The following is a 20,507-nucleotide window of genomic DNA, read 5'->3' on the forward strand; positions in this document are numbered from 1 at the left end:
GCACACACACTCTTTTCATCTCAATAATCAATCCTCAAAAAAACAAAATTTCAGTTTGAACCATAGATATGGTCAAAATGAGTCCCCTCCAAAAACGAATCTAGACCATCCATTTTGTGAACTTCAAGATCTTAGCCTTTATAAACTCAAAATCAATTGTTTCTTTGTTAACATTGATCATCTAATGATAATAAATCCATGCAAAAAAATTGGAATGGAAAAAAACCTTCTAAGGCCTAGATCTAAGCATCAAACCAAAATGAACGGCTTATGTTAATCGGGCTAAACAAATACTTTCTAGGTTTTTTTTTCAATTTTTCCATTTTTGTGACTGATAATTAGAATGAGAAGAGTGTATATTTCAAAATTTGGATCAAACAAATGCCCATAAGTTGGTTTTTTAAGGATGTCGCATCATATTACGATACAACAGTTGCATGAAATCATTGAATATATATATATATATATATATATATATATATATATATATATATATATATATATATATATATATATATATATATATATAATATGATATTATACAAATAGACCGTGAAGATATTACTAACATTAGTAGTTCAGATAATTCTAGCAATACTTCATTAATAGGAAATATAAAAGATGAAAATCTTATATGGGATAGCACAGAAGAATCAAATGAAGAAATGCAAGAATGTTCTTGCAATATGCTCTCCAAAGAAGATACACTTCTACTAGATTTAATAGAAAAAATCACAGACTCAAAAAAAAAGGAGAGATTCTAACCCAATTTATCAGTATTGCTAAATCAAAAAATAAACCTACACCTCTAATAAAAACCCCTGATGAATATAATTTTGCTGACATAATTAAAAGAATAAACAAAAAAGAGATAGTCCAAAAAGAACCAAGAATTATAGAATTAAAACAACAAATTAATAATGTTAAAATAGAAATACAACAACTTAAGGTTAGAATTAAAATATTAGAACTACAAAGTGAAGTCTCAGGAAATATAACTGACACTGATGAAATAGAATTTGAGCAATTAATAAACCAAACAGAAAAGCCAGAATCATCAGGAGTAAATTAGAAGAAATAGATATCAATAATAAATCTGTAAACTTAATAAACAAGATTATTACTCAAAAATGGTTTATATTAGTTAAAATCATAATTAATAATGATTATACTTTTCTATCTCAAGCATTAGTAGACTCTGGAGCAGACTTAAATTGTATTAATGAAGGATTAGTACCCACTAAATATTCTGATAAAACCACACAAATTCTAAATACTGCTGATGGTAGTAGATTATTTATAAAATATAAGTTATCCAATGCTATGGTATGTAGTAATGGACATTGCTTTCTCACTCCATTCATAATGGTCAAAGGATTAAGCCAAGCAGTAATACTTGGTGTACCAATTCTTACTTTGTTATATCCAATAACTATAACTAATACAGGCATAGAAACTACAATAGATGCTAACAAAATTAAATTTGAATTTTTAGATAAACCTAGACTTAAAGAAATAAATAAAGTTCTTTAAAAGAAAAATCAGATATAAAATAATAGAAGAAGAATTACAATCTTCTATAAATTTAGAGAAAATTGAAAATATTAAAAGTAAAATAGAAATGAAATATGTAGTGATTTACCCAATGCTTTTTGGAACAGGAAAAAACATTAAGTAGGATTACCATATGAGTATGGATTTGATGAAAGAAAAATTCCAACTAAAGTTAGACCTGTACAAATGAATTCAACTTGATTAGAAACTTGCAAAAAAGAAATAGATGAATTACTAAAAAAAAAATTAATACGACCAAGTGAATCTCCTTGGAGTTGTGCTGCATTCTATGTTAATAAAAATGCAAAAAACGAACGAGGAGTCCCTAGACTTGTAATTAATTATAAACCTTTAAAAAAGGTTCTTCAATGGAATAGGTATCCTATTCCTAATAAAAAAGATTTGCTGGATAGATTAACTAATGCATGTATATTTTTAAAATTTGATCTTAAGTCTGGATATTGACAAATCCAGATAAAAGAAGAAGATAAATATAAAACAGCTTTCAATGTTCCATTCGGACAATATGAATGGAATATAATGCCATTTGGCTTAAAGAATGCTCCATCTGAATTTCAAAAAATAATGAATGATGTTTTTAATTCATACTTCAAATTTATGATCGTATATATAGATGATGTTTTAATTTTTTTTGAAAATATAACTCAACACTTCAAACATCTAAATGTTTTTATAAACGCAATAAAACATGCAAGACTCGTAGTTTCTGCAAAAGAGATTAATGTATTCCAAACAAAAATTAGATTCTTAGGACACAACATTTACCAAGGAACTATTATACCCATTGATAGATCAATACAATTTGCTGATAAGTTTCCTGATGCCATATTAGATAAAAAAGAATATCAACAATTCTTAGGTTGTTTAAATTATATAGTAGATTTCTATGAAAATTTAGCAATTGATATCAAACCCTTATATGATAGATTAAAAAAGAATCAACCTAAATGGATTCATATCCATACCCAAGCAGTTAAAACCTTGAAATCAAAAGCCAAATAATTACCCTGTTTATCCTTACCCCATCCTAATGCCTTTAAACTAATCGAATGCGATGCATCTGAGTTAGGCCTAGGAGAAATTCTAAAACAACAAACAGATTCTAAAGAACAATTACTCCGCTATACTTCCAAGGCATGGAACTCTACCCATCAAAACTATTCTACTGTTAAAATAGAAATTTTAGCAATTGTTCATTGTGTTACTCAATTCCAGAGTGATATTTTAAATACTAAATTTCTTATTCGAACTGATTGTAAGGCTGCTAAGGATATACTTGTCAAAGATGTGCAATATCTCGTTTCAAAACAAATTTTTACCCACTGGCAAGCCATTTTATCCTCTTTTGATTTTGATATTAAACATTCGAAAGGTGCTTCTAGTTCCCTTCCTGACTTTCTTACACGAGAATTTTTGCAGGGGGGGCAGAACGGACTAGTTTGATCCACCTATATTACCAATTGCTCTTGAATTATTCAATTACAATAAGAATATGAGTACTTCTGATACCAAAGGAAAAGCCCCATTTGGATACTTCACTGGACATTGTTCCCAGTAATATGACCCAATCTCCAATAAGAAACCTTCAACCATACTCACCCAATCAACCCAACAGCCCAATAATTACATGCCCAGAATATTCTAGCCAATCTCCGTTTGCAACACAAACCCCTGTGTTCTTACCATATCCTATACCAAGGAAAACTACTTCTGCTGGTAAAACCTAGTATGAAGAAACTACCTTTGTAGTTGATGCCATAGAAGAAGATATCCATGCAAAAGAGGACCCAAATAAAATATCCAAGTAACACTTGTGCAACAGTTTAAACCCATCCAATGGCATCAAAACGCGCGAATGGTATGAAATGATTCTCTTGGAAACTGGATTAATTTATTTGGTCCATTATACTCAGAAAAATTCAAAAATAATATCTTATTAAAAAATACAAAGAAGAAAGGTGTTATCTTTTTCTGAATGGGGATCAGACCTAAATAAAACCAGAAAATTGAATTCCCTTGAATTCCCAAATAGATATTACCGCTACTCTGAATATATTGATGCTTGGCATCGAGTTCTTGCTGTTTCAAACCCATATAATTCACATACTTGGTTTTTGCGGTTTAAAATGCCATTACTGAACCCTTTCCAAATTGGTTCAGAAACTGGTTCTCTGTATGGGGATAAGGCTCCCAAATACTACCTGAATCCTTGCAAGTGTCTCAAGCCCGTTTTATTGAATACAATGGGAAGGATCCAAATGTCGATTACCACTTGTATTTCATGGCTATTTACCAAATTTCGTGGATCCTTAAATGGGTCTTTGCAATATCTGATAATAATATCAATAATTATGAATATATCCCATGTTTGGGAAAAAGTATTTCGATCAAATGATGGGACGTTATTGTCTACCATAATATTGAACCTGACAATATTCAACTCAAACAAATCCCATCTGCTCATAATTCATACTCTTATGCTAACCCAAATAGTTTCTCAGAATATATTTCCATATTGAAAAAATATAACCCAGAAGCCACAAAGGAAGACCTAAAAAAGCAACTATTGAAATTGTTCGAAGAAGCTGAAACTGCTCATATTCATCAAGAAGGTCAACCACCAGAAACAAAGACAGAAGAAACTGAGGATCAGTCTGCCCACGACATGTCTCAGAAACTAACCCTTTACTAAAGCTCGACCCGGCTTAGTAAACCAATATTCCTTCTTCAGAATTCCTTCTTCAGTAAGACTCCATGATCCAAAATAGACATTGAAAAGACTAAAGATTATTCCTTTAACCCATGATATGACATAAAGATTCCCTGTTCCCCGACAAAATCCAGCCATCATAATCACCGACATAAAGGACAAACCGTCAATAGTGAAAAGCTGGTTCCCTCCGTACAAAAGTCCTTCTCCAATAGTAAAAAGCAGATTCCCTCCGTACAAACGTCTTCTCCCAACAGTAAAAAGATTCTCCCTTATCGTTTACCACAGTAAAAGCTGCTACAACATTATTCCTTCTCCTTTGTCGTACCACCGGTCATCCACCGACCACCTGCAAAAGCAAAAGTAAATCAATCAAAGGTCCAATCAATAAAATTAAATTGAAGTCTGGTTTGAAGTTCGAAGGCTATATAAGGAGCTCAACCCCTCATTCTCAAGCAAGATCCGAGAGGCAAAGTCTATGCCCAGAGGAACTCCCTTTGCTCTCTTCCTCTTTCTCTGTTCTCTTTCTCTTGTATATTCTTCAATGTTTCTCTCTTATGTAAAAAAGTGAGTTTTGAGTGTTATGTGTGATTGTAATATTGATAAGCTGCCAAGCCACTGCCCAGAAGAGTGGAAAGCCTTCTGCAGCTTTTGCTTATGCACTTTGTAAGTTTTCTGTCTTTTTGTTTTTAAGTTTGTATTTTTAGTCTGTAAACCGTTCATAGTCTGTATTTTTCCTTTCTAGTCTGTAATCTGTTCATACAGATAATCTGTCATAGTCTATATTTTTCCTTTCTAGTTTGTAATCTGTTATTACAGGTCTTTTTAGATTATTGTTCTTTGTTTCAAAAGTTCATGTAAGTTGAGTCTGTAAGATTTTACAGTCAGTCTGTTTGTTTTTTACTATGCAATTTAGAATTGTTTTAAGTGTTAAAGTTTATGAATCTTCTTACACTACATGGTTATTAATTGACATAGCTCCATTCTCTGTACTTGTTTTCATTGGTATATTAGTTTATTTAGGATTTTTTAAACTTTTAGCATAGAAGGTAGATCCTGCGCTTAATTTTTGAATAGTAGAATAGTTTTGTTGGGTAGAGTTCCATGCCTGGGAAGTATAGCCGAGTAATTGTTCTTTAGAATCTATTTGTTGTTATAGAATTCCTCCTAAGCCTAATTCATATGCATCACATTCGATTATTTTAAAGGCATTAGGATGGGGTAAGGATAAACAGGGTAATTCTTTGGCTTTTGATTTCAAGGTTTTAACTGCTTGGGTATGGATATCAGTCCATTTAGGTGGATTCTTTTTTAATCTAACATATAAGGGTTTAGCATCAATTGCTAAATTTTCATAGAAATCTACTATATAATTTAAACAACCTAAGAATCGTTGCAATTCTCTTTTATCTAATATGACATCAGGAAACTTATCAACAAACTGTATTGATCTATCAATGGGTATAATGGTTCATTGATAAATGTTATGTCCCAAGAATCTTATTTTTGTTTGGAATACATTGATCTTTTTTGCATAAACTACGAGTCCTGCATGGTTTATTGCATTTATAAATACATTTAGATGTTTGAAGTGTTGAGTTATATTTTCAGAAAAAATTAAAACATCATCTATATATACGATCATAAATTTGAAGTATGGATTAAAAACATCATTCATCATTTTTTGAAATTCAGATGGAGTATTCTTTAAGCCAAATGGCATTACATTCCATTCATATTGACCGAATGGGAAATTGAAAACTGTTTTATATTTATCTTCTTCTTTTATCTGGATTTGCCAGTATCCAGACTTAAGATCAAATTTTGAAAATATACATGCATTAGTTAATCTGTCTAGCAAATCTTTTTTATTAGGAATAGGATGTCAAATCCATTGAAGAACCTTATTTAAAGGTTTATAATTAATTACAAGTCTAGGGACTCCTCATTCTTTTTCTGCATTTTTATTAACATAGAATGCAACACAACTCCAAGGAGCTGCACTTGGTCTTATTAATTTTTTATTTAGTAATTCATCTATTTCTTTTTTGCAAGTTTCTAATAAACTTGAATTCATTTGTACAGGTCTAGCTTTAGTTGGAATTTTTCTTTCATCAAATCTAGACTCATATGGTAATCCTAATATATGTTTTTTTTTGTCCCAAAAAGCATTGGGTAATTAACACATATTTCATTTTCTATTTTACTTTTAATATTTTTAATTTTCACTATATTGATAGAAGATTGCAATTCTTCTTCTATTATTTTATATTTGATTTCTTCTTTTAAAGAGCAAAAAAATTTTCTTTGTTTTTTATCTCTTCATGAACTTGATTTATTTCTTTAAGTTTAGGTTTATCTAAAAATTCAAATTTAATTTTGTTCTCATCTATTGTAGTTTCTATGCATGTATTATTGATAGTTATTGGATATAATAAAGTAAGAAATGGTATACCAAGTATTACTTTTTGGCTTAATCCTTTGACCATTATGAATGGAGTGAGAAAACAATGTCCATTATTATAAATAATCTACTACTATCAGCAGTATTTAGAATTTGTGTGGTTTTATCAAAATATTTAGTGGGTACTAATCCTTCATTAATACAATTTAAATCTGCTCCAGAGTCTACTAATGAAGAGATTGAAAAGTATAATCATTATTAAGTATGATTTTAACTAATATAAACCATTTTTGAGTAATAATCTTGTTTATTAAGTTTACAGATTTATTATTGATATCTATTTCTTCTAATTTTACTCTTGATGATTCAGGCTTTTCTGTTTGGTTTATTAATTGCTCAAATTCTATTTCATCAGTGTCAGTTATATTTCCTGAGACTTCACTTTGTAGTTCTAAGATTTTAATTCTACTCTTAAGTTGTTGTATTTCTATTTTAACATTATTAATTTGTTGTTTTAATTCTATAATTGTTGGTTCTTTTTGGACTATTTCTTTTTTGTTTATTCTTTTAATTATGTCAGCAAAATTATATTCATCAGAGGTTTTTATTAGAGATGTAGGTTTATTTTTTGATTTAGCAATACTGATAAATTGGGTTAGAATCTCTCTTTTTTCTTCTGGGTCTGTGATTTTTTCTATTAAATCTAGTATAAGTGTATCTTCTTTAGAGTGCATATTGCAAGAACATTCTTGCATTTCTTCATTTGATTCTTTTGTGCTATCCCATGTAAGATTTTCATCTTTTATATTTCTTATTAATGAAGTATTGCTAGAATTATCTGAATTACTAATGTCAGTACTATCTTCATGGTCTATTTGTATAATATCATATATTTTATTCCTAATTGATTCATCCAATATTAATAAATCTTTTTTTTTTTTGACTTTACAATTGCTTTTATAATGACCTAGTTTGCCACATTTATAGCATACAGGAAATTTTTTCTTCCCTTTCTTATATTTAAAATTTGGTGAAAATCTTTTTATGAATTTTTCTTTTTTATTTTTCTTATATAATTTTCTATCTTTTGTATCGAATTTATAGCGTTTCTTTTTATTAGTTTTATCCTTATTTTTTTCTATATTATATCCGAATTGTACACAGAAATATCCTAATTCTTTTTTGCCAGTCATTCGATGTTTATCTAATTGTCTTTTTAATTTCATATCTGTGCATAGGGCTAGTCCTTCTGTATATATTTCTGCAAACAATTCTCATAGGGTATAAGCTGAGTATGGGATTATTCCTCCATTTTTATTTTTGAGTCTATTTTTTACCTCTTCAGCAAATAAATATGGTAATCCTGCAATGAATTTTTCCTTTCAACGATCCAATTGACTATCTTCTCTAGTTAATAGTCGCGAGAAAAATACATATTTATACCATTTATAATGTGATAATGTAGGACATTTCAAATTTGATAAGAAGTCTTCTGATCTTGCTTCTAGCAGGGCTGTACTCCCCACAAAGTGAAGAGTAATCGTATATATTAAGGTATTAACGATATCACTTTCAGTATACAAGACGTCTTGATTGTTTTCATTTTTGACAGTCCATTGTCTGGTTGTATTTAGTATTTGATTTTTTGTATTTCAGGTAGGCAACCACGAAGCCAACCAGTGAAACCACAGACTATGGCTTTGGCGACTTCTTAATCGTGATTGCCAACCATTTTGCAAGCAGATGCATACGTTGTCATATGCTTCATGATATCTAGAATTTGGTGTTTTGACATCCGATCTATATTCCAATTGACTATTGATCTTCCTGAGTAAGAAGTGGTATGAGATATAAGATCTTCTTCAAATTGTATATCTACAGGAGTGGGTCTATAATGATAACGTCTGACCGTAGCAGGTTTCCAGCTTTTTCCATAGGATATTCGTTGGATGTTTTGTTCTTGACTAGTTTCAGTGAAGGCTATTTCCATGTTTTCTATAGTATTATTAATGATTGGTTCTTCTTCTTGGAGAGTTAATGTTTCTGATTCTTTAATGATTACTTTATTTTTGCCTTTCTTATCTGCTTCTTTTATATCTCATTTAGCTAGTTGGGATATGAGATGATCCATTAAGGTTTTATTATTTTCTCTTATATGAAATTTCTCTTTATTTAATGTAGGAGGTGGTTTGAATAACACAGATTTCTGTGTTTCTTATATTGGTATTGGGTGTAACATATTTTATATTCTTAAAGTTTGTTTTCCAATAGATTGCATATATAAATTTGTATAATTATTTTGCTCTATGATATGTGGAATTAGTTCTGTCCTATGAACTATTTCTCCAGAAGTCATTTTATAAGGAGTAACCTTTGTTTCTAGTGTAGGGGTATTTTCTGTTTCTTTTCCTTTGATGACTAGGTTTTTCTTTGGAGGATGTACACTAGTAATACTAATAACTTTTGGCCCTTCTATTGTGTTGTATGTATTATATTGACTTTCTAATGTATGTATTTCAAAGTTGGGAATTGAAATATTCCTTTCTTCTAATATTTCTTTTAACCATATAAAAAATCCTTTATTTTGTTTTTCTTGTTTCAAAAATTTATTGTATTTTTTATAAAATAGTTCTACTAGTCTTGGTTCAAATCTTTTAAGATACCAGTTTCTTATTTCTTTATTTTCTTCTGATAGATAATCAGCTGAAATATAGTCTTTATCTATTTTTCTTTCTTCTTGTAGGGTTAATATGTGAAAATCCATCTCTGTCTCAGAGAAGTCAGGTTCACTTATAGCTGATTCATTTTTTGCGGGTTTATATTGAGGTATTACTATATTATCACTTGTTCGTATTATTCCTTGTATTCTAGGGTTAATAGAAGATGTATTATTCTTGGATGGTTCGATAGGTTTTTTATTTAATTTTATTACAGAATCATCTCTACTGATTTTACTTGTTGTTTGACTATTGAATTGTATTTCTATATTCCCATCAGCATGTTCAATTACCTTTTCTGGGATATTTTTCGAAGGGACATGGTATTGTTGATTTTGATTATAAATTGACCATGATTCTGGTAAAGTTATATCTGACCATTGTATAGTTTTAGGAATAATAGTATTGGATTTTTCAATATTTGTTTGAAAGAATATAGTTTGGCCTCTATTATCGACTTGTAATACGTTAGGGCATAAAGTATTCATTACTTTATAATATATACGGTATATGATAGCTATATTTTGAGAACCTGGATCATATCAAATCTTTGGGTTTTTAAATTCAAAGTTAATACTTTACAAATGTTGGGATCACTAATGGATACTGAATAGTTTGGAAAACAATTAAAATAAATGGGTCCACCACATAAACTTGATTATACCATTCCTAAAAGGGAATCTGAAAACTTATTGTGTCTGGTGTCTCTTAGACATACTAATATTGAATTATTAAGTCTCAAGCTTGTTAAAGGTTTAACAGCTACTTGAATCAATTCTATGTGTAAATAATTATAACTTTTGTTTTTATGTGATTGTCTTATTTTTTCTGATAAAAGTTGGAAATCTTCTTGATTACTAGTTACTGATAGAGTCTGTTCTACAATTTTTATAGAATAACCTACTTTTAGATTAAATGTGCCTTGTTTATATATATCGGTTATAGGTACTTTTGGTATATTCCAGTTTTGTATCTGTTTTTCAATATTATCTATCACAACTTCTTCTTTATTTTTAATCCTAAAAGTACTACTATTCTAAGATAATGCTTTAGTAGATAGATTCCCAATGAAAATTTCCATTATTAGGTTGCGGATAAGTGCTTCTGTTGACTACCTCTTACGTCTTTCTCGACCTCAACGGCTCTCTTAGCCATAACGGTCTTTTTTGACTGGGTGTCCTAGGCCTCAACTCTCGGACCAATTTTGTCTAATGGGAAATTTACTTAGGTTTCTACCTATTAGAGTATTATCCTAAAGTAGTAATATCCTTGTAGATTAAATCTAAGGTTAAAACAATGATATGATAATAGTTGATTTTAACAGTTGAAGGATGGCTCTGATACTAATTAAGCGCAAGATCAACCTTCTATGCTAAAAGTCTAAAAAATCCTAAATAAATTAATATACCAATGAAAACAACTAAAGAGAATGGAGCTATGTCAATTAATAACCATGCAGTGTAAGAAGATTCATAAACTTTAACACTTAAAACAATTCTAAATTGCATAGTAAAAAACAAACAGACTGACTGTAAAATCTTACAGACTCAAATTACATGAACACAAACTATGAACAGATTACAGACTAGAAAGGAAAAATACAAACTATGACAGACTATTTGTATGAACGGTTTACAGACTAAAACATACAAACTTAAAAATAAAAAGACAGAAAACATAAAAAGTGCATAAGCAAAAGTTGCAGAAGGCTTTCCACTCTTCTGGGCAGTGGCTTGGCAGCTTATCAATATTACAATCACACATAACACTCAAAACTCACTTTTTTACATAAGAGAGAAACACTGAAGAATATACAAGAGAAAGAGAACAGAGGAAGAGGAAGAGAGCAGAGGGAGTTGCTTTGGGCTTAGACTTTGGCTCTCGGATCCTGCTTGAGAATGAGGGGTTGAGCTCCTTATATAGCCTTCAGACTTCAAACCGGACTTCAAATTAAATTTATTACTTTTGATTTATTTGACCTTTGATTGATTTGTCCTTCTTGCTTTTGCTTTTGTAGGTGGTTGGTGGATGACAGGTGGCATGTGACAAGGAAGAAGGAATATTGTTGTAGCTGCTTTCACTGTGGTTAACGATAAGGGAGAGTCTTTTTTACTGTTGGGTGAAGGCGTTTGTATGAAGGGAATCTACCTTTTTACTATTGGAGAAGGACTTTTGTACGGAGGGAATCAATTTTTCACTATTGACGGTTTGTCCTTTATGTCGGTGATTATGATGGCTGGATTTTGCCGGGGAACAGAGAATCTTTATGTCATATCATGGGTTAAAGGGATAATCTTTAGTCTTTTCAATGTCTATTTTGGATCACGGAATCTTACTGAAGAAGGAATATTGGTTTACTAAGCCGAGTCGGGCTTTTGTAAAGGGTTGGTTTCTGAGACATGCCATGGGCAGACTGATCCTCAGTTTCTTCTGCCTCTGTTTCTGGTGGTTGGCCTTCTTGATGAATATGGGCAGTTTCAGCTTCTTCGAACATTTTCAATAGTTGCTTTTTTAGGTTTTCTTTTGTAGCTTCTGGGTTATATTTTTTCAACATGGAAATATATTATGAGAAACTATTTGGGTTAGCATAACAGTATTAATTATGAGCAGATGGGATTTGTTTGAGTTGAATATGGTCAGGTTCAATATTATGGTAGACAAAAACTTCCCACCATTTGATCGAAATACTTTTTCCCAAACATGGGATATATTCATAATTATTGATATTATTATCGGATATTGCAAAGACCCATTTAAGGATCCACGGAATTTGGTAAATAGCCATGAAGTACAAATGGTAATCGACATTTGGATCTTTTCCATTGCATTCATATAAAACGGGCTCGAGACACTTGCAAGGATTCAGGTAGTATTTGGGAGCCTGATCCCCATACAGAGAACCTGTTTCTAAACCAATTTGGAAAGGGTTCAGTCATGGGCATTTTAAACTGCAAAAACCAAGTATGTGAATTATATGGGTTTGAAACAACAAGAACTCGATGCCAAGCATCAATATACTCAAAGTAGCGGTAATATCTATTTTGGAATTCTGGGGAATTCAATTTTCTGGTTTTATTTGGGTCTGTTCCCCATTCAGAAAAAGATAACACCTTTCTTATTTGTGTTTTTTAATAAGATATTATTTTTGAATATTTCTGAGTATAATGGACCAAAGAAATTGATCCATTTTCCAAGAGAATCATTTCATACCATCCACGAGTTTTGATGCCATTGGATGAGTTTAAATTATTGCACAAGTATTACTTGGCAATTTTATTTGGGTCCTCGTTTCATGGATATCTTCTATTATGGCATCAACTACAAAGGTAGTTTCTTCATACTGGGTTTTACCCGCAGAAGTAGTTTTCCTTGGTATAGGAGATGTAAGAACACAAGGGTTTGTGTTGCAAACGGAGATTGGCTAGAATATTCTAGGTATGTAATTATTGGGCGGCTGGGTTGACTGGGTGAGTATGGTTGAAGGTTTCTTATTGGAGATTGGGTCATATTACTGGGAACAATGTCCAATGAAGTATCCAAATGGGGCTTTTCCTTTGGTATCAGAAGTACTCATATTCTCATTGTAATTGAATAATTCAAAAGCAATTGGTAATATAGGTGGATCAAACTGGTCCGTTCTGCCCCCCTGCAAAAATTCTCGTGTAAGAAAGTCAGGAAGGGAATTAGAAGCACCTTTCAAATGTTAAATATCAAAATCAAAAGAGGATAAAATGGCTTGCCAGCGGGCAAAAATTTGTTTTGAAACGAGATATTGCACATCTTTGACAAATATATCTTTAGCAGCCTTACAATCAGTTCGAATAAGAAATTTAGTATTTAAAATATCACTCTGGAATTTAGTAACACAATGAACAATTGCTAAAATTTCTTTTTTAAAAGTAGAATAGTTTTGTTGGGTAGAGTTCCATGCCTTAGAAGTATAGCGGAGTAATTGATACCAATTAAGCGCAAGATCAACCTTCTATGCTAAAAGTCTAAAAAATCCTAAATAAATTAATATACCAATGAAAACAACTAAAGAGAATGGAGCTATGTCAATTAATAACCATGTAGTGTAAGAAGATTCATAAACTTTAACACTTAAAACAATTCTAAATTGCATAGTAGAAAACAAACAGACTGACTGTAAAATCTTACAGACTCAACTTACATGAACTTTTGAAACAAAGAACAATAATCTAAATAGACCTGTATGAATAGATTACAGACTAGAAAGGAAAAATAGAGACTATGACAGACTATTTGTGAACGGTTTACAGACTAAAAATACAAACTTAAAAATAAAAAGACAGAATACATAAAAAGTGCATAAGCAAAAGCTGCAAAAGGCTTTCCACTCTTCTGGGCAGTGGCTTGGCAGCTTATCAATATTACAATCACACATAACACTCAAAACTCACTTTTTTACATAAGAGAATAACATTGAAGAATATACAAGAGAAAGAGGAAGAGAGTAGAGGGAGTTGCTCTGGGCTTAGACTTTGGCTCTCGGATCCTGCTTGAGAATGAGGGGTTGAGCTCCTTATATAGCCTCTGGACTTCAAACCGGACTTCAATTTAATTTTATTGATTTGACCTTTGATTGATTTACTTTCGCTTTTGCAAGTGGTCGGTGGATTACAGGTGGCATACAACAAAGGAGAAGGAATGTTGCTGTAGCTGCTTTTACTGTCGTAAGCGATAAGGGAGAATCTTTTTTACTGTTGGGAGAGGACATTTGTATGGAGGGAATTTGCTTTTTACTATTAGTACGGAGGGACTCTGCTTTTAACTATTGACGGTTTGTCCTTTATGTCGGTGATTATGATGGCTGGATTTTGCTGGGGAACAGGGAATCTTTATGTCATATCATGGGTTAAAGGGATATTCTTTAGTCTTTTCAATGTCTATTTTGAATCATGGAATCTCACTGAAGAAGGAATTCTGAAGAAAGAATATTGGTTTACTAAGCCGGGTCGGGCTTTAGTAAAGGGTTAGTTTCTGAGACATGCCATGGGCAGACTGATCCTTAGTTTCTAGAGGTTGTCCTTCTTGATCAATATGGGCAGTTTCAGCTTCTTCGAACATTTTCAATAGTTGCTTTTTTAGGTCTTCTTCTGTGGCTTCTGGGTTATATTTTTTCAACATGGAAATATAATATGAGAAACTATTTGGATTAGCATAAGAGTATGAATTATGAGCAGATGGGATTTGTTTGAGTTGAATATTGTCATGTTCAATATTATGGTAGACAAAAACGTCCCACCATTTGATCGAAATACTTTTTCCCAAACATGGGATATATTCATAATTATTGATATTATTATCAGATATTGCAAAGACCCATTTAAGGATCCACGGAATTTGGTAAATAGCCATGAAGTACAAATGGTAATCAACATTTGGATCTTTCCCATTGTATTCAATAAAACAGGCTTGAGACACTTGTAAGGATTCAGGTAGTATTTGGAAGCCTGATCCCCATACAGAGAACCAGTTTCTAAACCAATTTGGAAAGGGTTCAGTAATGGGCATTTTAAACTGCAAAAACCAAGTATGTGAATTATATGGGTTTGAAAGTGCAAGAACTCGATGCCAAGCATCAATATATTTAGAGTAGTGGTAATATCTATTTGGGAATTCAGGGGAATTCAATTTTCAAGTTTTATTTGGGTCTGATCCCCATTCAGAAAAAGATAACAGCTTTCTTATTTTTATTTTAGAATAGGATAATATTTTTGAATTTTTCTGAGTATAATGGACTAAAGAAATTGATCCAGTTTCCAAGAGAATCATTTCATATCATTCGTGCGTTTTGATGCCATTGGATGGGTTTAAATTGTTGCACAAGTAATACTTGGCAATTTTATTTGGGTCCTCTTTTGCATGGATATCTTCTATTATGACATCAACTACAAAGGTAGTTTCTTCATACTGGGTTTTATCAACAGAAGTAGTTTTCCTTGTTATAGGAGATGGTAAGAACACAGGGGTTTGTATTGCAAATGGAGATTGGCTAGAATATTTTGGGTATGTAATTATTGGGCTGCTGAGTTGACTAGTTGAGTATGGTTGAAGGTTTCTTATTGGAGATTGAGTCATATTACTAGGAACAATGTCAAGTGAAGTATCCAAAGGGGCTTTTCCTTTGGCATCAGATATACTCATATTCTTATTGTAATTGAATAACTCAAGAGAAATTGGTAATATAGGTGGATCAAACTGGTCCGTTCTGCCCCCCTGCAAAAATTCTCATGTAAGAAAGTCAAGAAGGGAATTAGAAGCACCTTTCAAATGTTCAATATTAAAATCAAAAGGGGATAAAATGGCTTGCCAACGGGCAAAAATTTGTTTTGAAACGAGATATTGCTCATCTTTGACAAGTATATCCTTAGCAGCGTTACAATCAGTTCGAATAAGAAATTTAGTATTTAAAATATCACTCTGAAGTGTTGAGTTATATTTTTAGAAAAAATTAAAACATCATCTATATATACGCTCATAAATTTGAAGTTTGGATTAAAAACATCATTCATCATTTTTTGAAATTCGGATGGGGCATTCTTTAAGCCAAATGGCATTAGACATTGAAAGTTGTTTTATATTTATCTTCTTCTTTTATCTGGATTTGCCAGTATCCAGACTTAAGATCAAATTTTTAAAATATACATGCATTAGTTAATCTGTCCAGCAAATATTTTTTATTAGGAATATGATATCTAATCCATTGAAGAACCTTATTTAAAGGTTTATAATAAATTACAAGTCTAGGGACTCCTCGTTCTTTTTCTTCATTTTTAGTAATTCATCTATTTCTTTTTTTCAAATTTCTAATAAAGTTGAATACATTTGTACAGGTCTAACTTTAGTTGGAATTTTTCTTTCATCAAATCCATACTCATATGGTAATCCTACTTAATGTTTTTTCCTGTTCCAAAAAGCATTGGGTAAGTCACTACATATTTCATTTTCTATTTTACTTTTAATATTTTAAATTTTCTCTAAATTTATAGAAGATTGTAATTCTTTTTCTATTATTTTATATCTGATTTCTTCTTTTAAAGAGCATAAAAAATTTTCTTTGTTTTTTATCTCTTGGTGAACTTTATTTATTTCTTTAAGTCTAGGTTTATCCAAAAATTCAAATTTAATTTTGTTAGCATCTATTGGATATAACACAGTAAGAAATGGTACACCAAGTATTACTGCTTGGCTTAATCCTTTGACCATTACGAATGGAGTGGGAAAACAATGTCCATTACTACATACCATAGTATTGGATAACTTATATTTTATAAATAATCTACTACCATCAGCAGTATTTAGAATTTGTGTAGTTTTATCAGAATATTTAGTGGGTACTAATCCTTCATTAATACAATTTAAGTCTGCTCTAGAGTCTACTAATGCTTGAGATTGAAAAGTATAATCATTATTAATTATGATTTTAACTAATATAAACCAATTTTGAGTAATAATCTTGTTTATTAAGTTTACTGATTTATTATTGATATCTATTTCTTCTAATTTTACTCTTGATGATTTGGGCTTTTCTGTTTGGTTTATTAATTGCTCAAATTCTATTTCATCAGTGTCAGTTATATTTCTTGAGACTTAACTTTGTAGTTCTAATTTTTTAATTCTACCCTTAAGTTGTTGTATTTCTATTTTAACATTATTAATTTCTTGTTTTAATTCTACAATTGTTGGTTATTTTTGGACTATCTCTTTTTTGTTTATTCTTTTAATTATGTCAGGAAAATTATATTCATCAGGGGTTTTTATTAGAGGTGTAGGTTTATTTTTTGATTTAGCAATACTGATAAATTTGGTTAGAATCTCTCTTTTTTCCTCTGGGTCTGTGATTTTTTCTATTAAATCTAGTATAAGTGTATCTTCTTTAAAGAGCATATTGCAAGAACATTCTTGCATTTCTTCATTTGATTCTTCTGTGCTATCCCATATAAGATTTTCATCTTTTATATTTCCTATTAATGAAATATTGCTAGAATTATCGGAACTACTAATGTCAACACTATCTTCACGGTCTATTTGTATAATATCATATATTTTATTCCTAATTGATTCATCCAATATTAATGAATCTATTTTCTTTTTGACCTTACAATTGCTTTTGTAATAACCTACTTTGCCGCATTTATAGCATACAGGAAGTTTTTTCTTCCCTTTCTTATATTTGAAATTTGGTGAAAATCTTTTTATGAATTTTTCTTTTTTATTTTTCTTATATAATTTTCTATCTTTTTTATCGAATTTATAGCGTTTCTTTTTTTGAGTTTTATCCTTAGTTTTTTCTATATTATATCCGAATTGTTCACAGAAATCTTCTAATTCTTTTTTGCCAGTCATTCGCTGTTTATCTAATTGTCTTTTTAATTTCATATCTGTGCATAGGGCTAGTCCTTCTGCACATATTTCTGCAGACAATTCTCCTAGGGTATAAGCTGAGTATGAGATATATATATATATATATATATATATATATATATATATATATATATATATATATATATATATATATATATATATATATATATATATATATATCTATGGAAAACTCTTGCCAACACCTATAGGCGAAAATGAACAGTAATTTCGCTTATCTTCTTCACTATCCAATTTCATCGCATGGTCACAGTTGTTCGGTGTTCCAATTTTCTTATCTTTTTTTTTTTTCAAAAATCCAAATTACTTAAAATTTGGAGTGTGTGTATATCTTAGTGAGGCGTACCCAATAAATATATGAAAAATGTAATTCGTAAACTATAAATTCACCAAAACACCATAAAACATTTACGGGGGTACTTTGGTCAATTTATATTTTGTGAATTATAGTTTTTTTATTTTTATTAGGTGTGTATTACTAAAATGTACAGACTCTCCAAATTTCAGATCATTCCAATTTGTAGAAAAAAAATGAAAAATACAAAATGAAACACTACTGGGCAATCGTGACCTTACGATGAACTTTGACACACATATATATATATATATATATATAAATGATTAAAATACCACCTGAAGGATTTCAGAGTTCTTTTGGTCAGTTTATTTCATATAAAATATTTTTTTGATATTTTTAAAAAATTCACCTATTTATTATGAACACACGCCTAAAATTTCAAGTAATTCAAATTTAAAAAAAAACAATAAAATTCAAATACTACCAGACATCTTTGATCGTTATGAGCTAGTGGGCTAATCCCAGATTTTTCTATATATATCTATATATAAAGCTTCTGTGAGCCAATGGTCTCACAAGAAAAAATGAGCCCAATGGCCCAGATTGAATCTGGGCCGATCTAACGATAATGGATGCCCGTTAGTGTTTGAATTTTAAGTTTGTTTTCTACAAATCCAAATTGATTGAAATTTTAGACGTGTGTAGCTAAAAAATAGGTGAATATTCGAAATATATTAAAAAAATTTTTACATGAAAAACAATACCAAAATACCCCCGTAAATTTTTGGGGTTATTTTGGTCATCTTTAATTTTGTGGATTATTTTTTTTATATCTTTATTAGGTGCGGCTTGATGAGTAAGAACATTCACTTAAAATTTCAAGTGATTTGGATTTGTAAACAAAAACTTAAAATTCGAACACTATTAACCGTCAGATCGGCCCAGATTCAATCTCGGCCATTGGGCTTATACTATTTTATTAACGAGTGGACTTACCCTAGCATTTTCCATATATATATATATATATATATATATATATATATATATATAGATATAGATATATATGTGATGGTCAAGTATGGGAGTTTGTGGTATACCGCAAATAGTATGGAAGTTTGTAGTATATCATATGTGTGGCATACCTATTTGTGGTATATCAGTAGTGATATCCAGTATTCTCTTTGTGGATACTGGGAGTTTATGGTCAAGTATACTGGATATACTCTATAGGACAGTATATGGCCCAATATATATCTAACACAATATCACTACTGATGTAGTTTATGGCTAGCGAGACTCCATATACCAGTATATTCCAGTATACTGGATAGCGATTAAATTAAATATACTGGAATAGATACTCCATATACCAGTATACACAATATACTATGATATACCTAATAGTATATGGTATTTTCGCTCCAATAGATAGTATATTCCAGTATACTGAACCAGTATATCATAGTATGACCAGAAAGCCATATACTATATCAGTAGTGATATTGTGTTAAGTATACTCAGTATTTCTGGACCATAAATAGCGAGTATACTGGATATAGTGGACCATAAATATCCAGTAAACATATGCTATTTATGGTCAAGCCATAAATAGTATATGACTTTCTGGTCATACTATGATATTATACTGGATACCTATTTGTGGTTCTAAGTATCTATGGCATGGGAGTTTTTCTACTAGCATGATATACCTATGGGAGTATGCAACATATATACCATGGATATCACTGGATATCTATCAATAAATGCCATACTGCCATAGTGATATCCAGTATACTCCCATCCTTTGTCCTATTTGTTACACATTTTGGTTCTATTCAGTATGTTATTTATACTATGTTATTTATCTACCATTCAGTTTTATTCAGTAGATAAAATTGAATCAATGGTGATTAAATGTGTACTCCCATAAGTATGGCCCTAATACCATACTGGTAGTACCATCTCTGTCTACCATATATGGTATCAGGGCCAGTTTTATTCAGTAGAAATCGATAAAACTTTGGTATCTGAGCCTTCCTTTAGTTACATATTTATAATCTTGTATTTTTCTTAACATTGATTTAGTTTTCTACTGAATAAAGAGCCAATTTTATTCAGTACATCCACTAAAGAAGACTGTCAACACATCACACTATTACTACAGTAAAAGAAGCATTATTGCCGACACTATTGCTATAGTAAAAGAAGCATTATTGATGACACCGTTGCTACAGTAAAAAACAACAAGAATAATTCTTTTTTGCTTTGACGTGAAGGAAAAGGTATCTTACTTTGTCGCTGCGGACTTAAGAACGTTTGGAATCAGCCCTCCCCTCTTCTATAAAAGGAGGACTATGGCTCAGAAGGATAACACCTTGGGATTTCTTTCTATATATT

The 20,507-nt window shown here is 30.7% G+C and overlaps 1 long non-coding RNA gene across 3 annotated transcripts; it reads left to right on the forward strand.

The window, feature by feature from the left end:
- The first annotated feature begins 4,740 nt into the window (after positions 1–4,740).
- LOC110007817 (uncharacterized) lies at positions 4,741–12,010 on the forward strand. Of its 3 annotated transcripts, none has more exons than XR_002282050.2 (5): positions 4,743–4,951; positions 8,155–8,243; positions 8,346–8,530; positions 9,433–9,515; positions 11,424–12,010. It is a non-coding gene; the product is annotated as an uncharacterized LOC110007817 (long non-coding RNA). The 3 variants fall into 3 exon arrangements; XR_002282051.2 differs by having other exon boundaries at positions 8,201–8,243; XR_016060042.1 differs by lacking the exon at positions 9,433–9,515 and having other exon boundaries at positions 4,741–4,951; positions 8,201–8,243.
- Positions 12,011–20,507: the final 8,497 nt, after the last annotated feature.

Source organism: Amborella trichopoda, chromosome 7, assembly GCF_054954075.1.
Source record: "Amborella trichopoda isolate Santa Cruz 75 chromosome 7, AtrichopodaSantaCruz75HAP2 v2.0, whole genome shotgun sequence".
Classification (NCBI taxonomy): Eukaryota; Viridiplantae; Streptophyta; class Magnoliopsida; order Amborellales; family Amborellaceae; genus Amborella; species Amborella trichopoda.